Source organism: Phaseolus vulgaris, chromosome 5 (assembly GCF_000499845.2).
Source record: "Phaseolus vulgaris cultivar G19833 chromosome 5, P. vulgaris v2.0, whole genome shotgun sequence".
NCBI classification, from domain to species: Eukaryota; Viridiplantae; Streptophyta; class Magnoliopsida; order Fabales; family Fabaceae; genus Phaseolus; species Phaseolus vulgaris.
This window is the reverse complement of record NC_023755.2, coordinates 8,728,123-8,734,923: the sequence shown is the minus strand read 5'-3', so window position 1 is coordinate 8,734,923 and position 6,801 is coordinate 8,728,123.

Genomic DNA, 6,801 nt, shown 5'->3' with positions numbered 1-6,801 from the left:
AAGATGGATGGAGTTTTTGAAGGATTACGATTTGTAGGTATTTATCATCCAGGGAAGTCTAATGTAGTTGCAGATTCTTTGAGTAGAAACTCAATACAGGTGTCAACCATGATGATTGAAGAGCAGAAATTGATTGAGCAATTTAGAGATCTGAATTTGGGAGAACAATTTCATGTTGACCATATTACTTGTAGTAAGCTAACTATAACTAATGATTTCCTTAAAATTATCAAGAAAAAGTAGTTAAAGGATTCTAGTCTAAATCGTACTATGGAGTTGCTACGTACAGAACAGGCTAAGGACTTTGTGATGGGAGAAGATGGGATCTTGAGATTCAAGGGCGGAATTTGCATACCTGCAAATGAAGAGCTTAAGAGAATGATCTTAGAGGAGGGTCATAAGAGTCATTTTAGTATACACCTAGGTATGAATAAGATGTACCAAGATATGACAGAGTACTTTTGGTGGTCAGGAATGAGGAAAGAAATAGCTCAGTATGTGGTGTCTTTTTAGACAAGTGCACCGCGTTGTCAGAAGTAATAATTTGTCCCTAAGGACGGATATCAAACCCACAAGGAACAGTTGAATAATTAAGTAAAAGATTCACTAAATAAAAAACAGAATAATAAAATTAGTTGGAGTTTGTTAAGATTTCAATGATTAATAAGAAAAGAAGTCAAAAAGTTTTTGCTTCAATTGGAAAAATAGGGTTTGAGATTCATTTTTCTCACTCTTTTTTATTTTGATTAGCTTGACAATATTGTGTCCTTTGATTGATATTGATGCCCGTATAAAAATCATTTATATTGATTCCTCGCATATAAAATTATTAAGATATTTCCCAAATATCGATTCCTCGCATATTTATAAAAACTTCTTATGATTAAGATCAAACGATTAACATTTCAAATCCATTCTTAGCATTCAAATATGTTAAGCATTATCATTTGAGTTAGAAACTTAGAAGTACTTTCCAGTCAAATCTAAATTTCAAGATCATGGTAAACCAAGCATTACAAAAAAAACAACAATAGAAATCATCAATCAATAAAAAAAATATTATGTTTAGATATCACCTCAATACATAAGAGTTTGAACAGATTACTCTCAATCTCAAATGGTAGAATTAGCCACACATGATGGCTGTTAGAAACAGGGAGAGCAAGAAAATAATATTTTGAATGTTTCTCCTTGACAACTGCCTCCTCTAGGGTTTCTAACACCTCTTATTCTCCTAACTAGATTACAATTCACTCAATGGTATTTTTCTCTAAATCTTGCATGTCTAGGGTTGTGCCTCAAGCCTCATATTTAACCTAATTGGCTTGGGCTAAGTAACTTCTTGCTTGGGCGTTATTGGCACACCTGAGCGAGAAGCACGAAAAAGGCCAAACCTCACTGGAGTAATCTCGCTTCGGCGAGATTGAGCATGCTTCGGTGAGATTCACTAGGGCATCTGGCATAGCTGAGTTTGGGCGAGCTTTGGTGAGTGTTGGTGTGTTCCAACTTTCCTTTTTTAGCTTTGTCTATTCTCCTTTTGCCAAATCATCTTCATTCTTCCCTAGAATCTTGAAATTAACACAAATTTGGGAATAAATCGTTCTTATTCAAATTAAAATCACAAAATATGTAAAAAGGTATAAATTCATAAATTAGGGGTTATATTATACTTATTTTATCAATTAATATCCATAAGTGTTTATATTTTAATATGAAACATTACTAAAATTTGGCACTTATCAGTATATTGTTGCTTGCTTCGACATGTCGAAGGCAAAGGTAGAGCATCAGTGACCTAATGCTTTATTACAGCAGTTGGATATTCCTGAGTGGAAATGGGATAACATTGTTATGGATTTTGTTACCCATTTTCCAAGATCAGTAAGGGTAATGATGCAATATAGGTGATACTTGATAGACTAACAAAGAGTGTTCGCTTTCTTTCAGTAAATTTGAGGATATCTATGGCCAAATTCGTGCAATTGTATATTAGAGAGATTGTGATACAATCCAAGTAGCCAAGAAGATGAACAAGGACTCAAGAGACAATTCACACTATGAACAGTCATCTCAGCAATCAAGTCAAGTCTTGGGTGTGGAAAGATAGAGAGATAACTATGTTCACAGTTAAATCTGCATACAAAATCCTCAGGGACGAATCTTAGGGGGCGAAGAGGGATCTGTATGTGGAGTTCTGGAGGTTAAAGGCGCATCCATCTACTCATCTCACGACCTAGAGGGTTCTGGAAGAAAAAATTGCATCTAAAGTAAATTTGGTAAGGAGGGGGTTAACATTGACCACTAATATCTGCAGCTTGTGCGGGGAGAGGAGGAAACCATGTCTCACCTCTTTTGCATGTGTAGAGTTGCCTGGCTTGTGTGGGCTAAGTGATATGAGTGGGTGGGGATGGTTCAACGAGTCATAGGGAGCCAAAAAAATCACTTTTTAAGCATTAGGATGAGCGAGGCCACGAAAAGTGTAAATCAGGTATGGGGGTGTGGATAGCAGTGGTAGGGGAATTGTGGAAACACAGGAACATGAAGGTTTTCAGAAGTGGCAGGCTTGATCCCATAAAAAATTTTGTTATGGCACAGTTGAAGGCCTGGTCATGGATAGTGTCCAAAGCGCGAGGTGTTTGCTTTTCTTTCTCTGATTGGTGTCTAGAGTCAATGGTTTGTGTGAGGACTGTTATTTTTCCTAGGATCTCTTTTTCTTGAGAGTAGACGCCTGACCTTTGAGTGCAGGGTAGGTCTTATGTATACAGGTTGAGGTATCCCTGAAATAACTCATATTTATTCATTCGTTTTTTGTTGATCCAAAAAAAAAGTCAACGCCCCACCAAATATCAGACGAACCTCACTAGAAGAAGAACTTGGCATAGACTAGAACATCAATTGTTCTTTCTTCTGGTCTTCTTAAAAGACAAAAACATGTTTGTAAATAATTTGGGCTCAGTTTTGGGGTCCAAATAGAAAAATAGGCTAGAGTAGGTTCACATAGCATAAAAGAGAGTGTACTTAGTGAAATGAGCTTGTACCAAACCCACTTTTTCAAAACAAGCCACCTAGAATTAAGGTTTTTAACCTACCTTCTAGAAGCTATGTCTAAAGGTGTGGTTTTGACCATGGTCAACACCCTAGGCAGCCCCTCTCCCTTGCTATTTCTACCCTTCACCCATCTTGCCCACCAAGGCACCCCTTCCTATAAATAGGGTGTCTTGCCTCATGTATTTTCAACTTGATTTTGAATAGTAAAGAAACTCTGCATGAGTGATTTTGTGAGACTTGTGAGCTCTCATGTTGGGTCTAATCTTGGGTGGGTAATATCTCAAGTGGCAACTCTTGCATCACTTATCTTGGAGTCCCTCTGCTCCAAGTGACATGACTTCCTTTCTTCCCATAAAACCTCTTCATCCCTTCCACTTTTATCTTTTATTTACGTCTTCTTCCATTCCATACATGTCTTCTTCTAATCTTTAATTTGTTCTTTGCTTTCTTCTTCTTCTTTACTTATTCCTTATCTTAATTTTCGTTGCATCATTTGTCACCTTATATTTGTTTTTTTTCTATTTGCCCTTATGAAGTGAACTTTCACACTTACTTAACCACTTGGTTAAGTTCGTGTCTAGTGGGAATCTTCTTCAGGTTCTCACCATAATTGCTAAATCAAAAATCATAAACAAAGAGCAACCAATAAAATGTGCAATCCTAAAATCAACTCAAATCAAATTGTGAGACTGCATGGAGTTCCTTCCAGTATTGATTTTGACTGAGATCTCATGTTTACTTCTCAATTCTGGTAGACTCTACAAGATGCTTTGGGAACCAAGTTGCAGATGAGATCTACATATCATCCTCAAACAAATGGTAATCTAAGAGAACAATCCAATCTGTAGAAGATTTGTTGAGAACACACGTATTTATTATTTGATTAACTTGCAGTTTACCATTATAAAAAACTATGAATTAAAAAAATTAAATTTAGAAAAATAATAATAATTAATTATAATATTAATTAAATTAAATATTATCTTAGAAACTAAAATAATTACTTTTATCTAAAGTAATTTTTATTATTAATAAAATTTATAAACTAGTTTTTAACCAATATCTAATTAACTACTATAAAATTTTAATTATTAATTACTTTATATTTTAAATTTTATTTTTCTCTACAGTATGCAACCTTGTTATCAAGTTTGCTTCCCTTCTCTAGGAACTAACTATTGTCCTTCCAAACGTCTCCATTTGAGTAGACATCTTTTTTTTTTCAAATAGGACTTTGCTTTCATCGCATCTTCAAAAAATCTACAAGCCTTTAGTGCATCAATAATATGCACACATGAGACACTATACTGAGACTCTTGTTCCACCCACAAGAATTTGCCTATACAAAACAAGGCAACCAGTGAAAAAAAAAAAAAAACCATGTCAAAAATGAAGTACCACGCTTTAGTTGAATACATTGTTTTAATTAATACTAATGTATTGCGAAGTATATGCACGCGTGATTGGATTTAATTGTTTTAAACTTAAAAGGGTTTTCAGATCAATTTTTTCAAATATATATATATATATATATATATATATATATATATATATTATTTTATAAAAACTTTCATTTAGACATCAACTTTTTCAATAGTTAAATATTTTTCAGATATTCTGCATGAAATAATCAACTAGTAAAAGAAGGAGATTTGTTTTGCAAAGAGAGTCTCTCGGGTTTCATTTAATCACGAAATAAGTAGATTTATAAAATGGAAAGAAAAGCAGGAAGAACACAGCAAAATAATTCAACTATGCAAAATTAAATAATTTACATATTCATTTACACTTTTTTATCAACAGATTATTCTTATATACACTAAAAAAATTATTAAATAAAAACAAATTTTAAAAATAAAAAATAATTAATTACTATAATTATAAAATTAAATATTATTTTAACTAAAAAGATATTGATATTTAAAATATTTTTTATTAATAATAAATAGTTTCTAAATTAGTATATAACAAGCTATTAATATTTTAATTATCGATTATTTTATATTTTAAAGTTAATAATTAAAATCTTACTTTTTAACTATATATCATTTTAAAAATTAATTTAAAATTTTTATTAATAGTAGAAATTAATTTAGATATTAATAATTTTTTTAATTTTTAAAATAGTATCTATTTTAATCAATATAATAAATTAATTATTTTTTATCTTTGAAATTAATTTATATTTAATAATTTTATTGTGATGATGTTATTATTGTTGTGATCCTTTCCTCTTCACAACATTGTAATTTAAGTTGGATTTTAATTCGAAAATTTAGATTCTTTAACAATATTTTTTAGTTTCATTTTAACAATTAATACTGATTTTGATACCAATCTTTATTGCATACGAGTTACTTAATAAATTTCTAATTTTTCTAAGTAAAAAGAATATGTTTCTATTTTCGATATTAGTTCTTAAACTTAAAAAACACGTGAATTTAATTTATCTCACTCGGAAAACAAGATCAATTCTTATAAAATAATAAAGTAGATCTATTTTTTTTATTAACTACGAGGGTCAAGTTTATGAATAGGATATAACTAAAAACATAATTTTCAATTATCTAAACCGCAGGAACTTACGAAACATACAAAAATATCTATAAAGTATAGTATAAAGAAGTTTTTTTGGTTTACTTTATTGATAGTAGCTACTAGATAATTCCTTGTTGTTGTATGAACCGATGAAAATCTAGGGTCGGAAAGAGAAAGATTTAGAAAATATATTTTGAGACACATGCAGAAGAGGATGACAGATAGGTAGAATGGGTGTGAAGGAACCGAATGAGCAAAACATGGAACAAAATGAACAACACTAACACATTGTATTGGGAAACCCAAAGTATGGATTTCGATAAGGAGGAATATAGTTTCTTGGGTGAATGTACAAAGGAATATAAATAAAATATATTATGCCATCAAAATTTTATACTAATGTCCAACCTTTTTACTACAATTAGAATGTTTCCACGCATGTTGTATGGTTGTGACTTCATCTCTTCTTTCAGACATTACTAGATGCATGCATGCTACTTCACCTTCTTGCTAAATTTTATTTACCATTACTCATCTTGCAAGTTAATTACCTCCCAAAGATGCAATGTCAACAATGATGAGAAAAACACACGCGGAAGCAACACACAATCATGAATCAACTGCAGAAAAATAAATGACATTAAAGTGGTTTGGTCGTCAACTGCAATCTACATCCACACGTGTAATTATTAGGTTTTCATTATATCCTGTTGCACACCAATTACAAGTATAACGATCTCTTTAAATAGAGATTATAAAAGGAACACAATGATTAAGTTCACTTACTAAATACGGTGTCTAGTCAGCCCAACCCAATTGGTCCTAGCTTCATATCCAACAATCTTTCACTTGAAGCCACGGAACAATGTTCACCTGCGTTTCAACTGTGTACAATGATTAAACTCACTCACTAAACAAGATGTCTAGTGAGTCCAACTTGATCTTAACTTCATACCCAACAAACAACACCGAAAGGAAAAAAGAAAACACTTATATGCGTGCTTCATTTGTCTTAGAAAAAAGAAATAGTGAAGAAAAAGAAGTGAAAGTGAGTTGTTTGATTAAAATAAATACAAAAAAGATTCATTTACATTGGAAAGGTGGAAAACATAGATGAATACCTTCTGAAAGAAATCTCATTGATATGACTACATCCCTTGGATATGATAAAGTTGGTGAAAGAAAATCTATTAGGTTGGTAATTCAAAAGGGAAC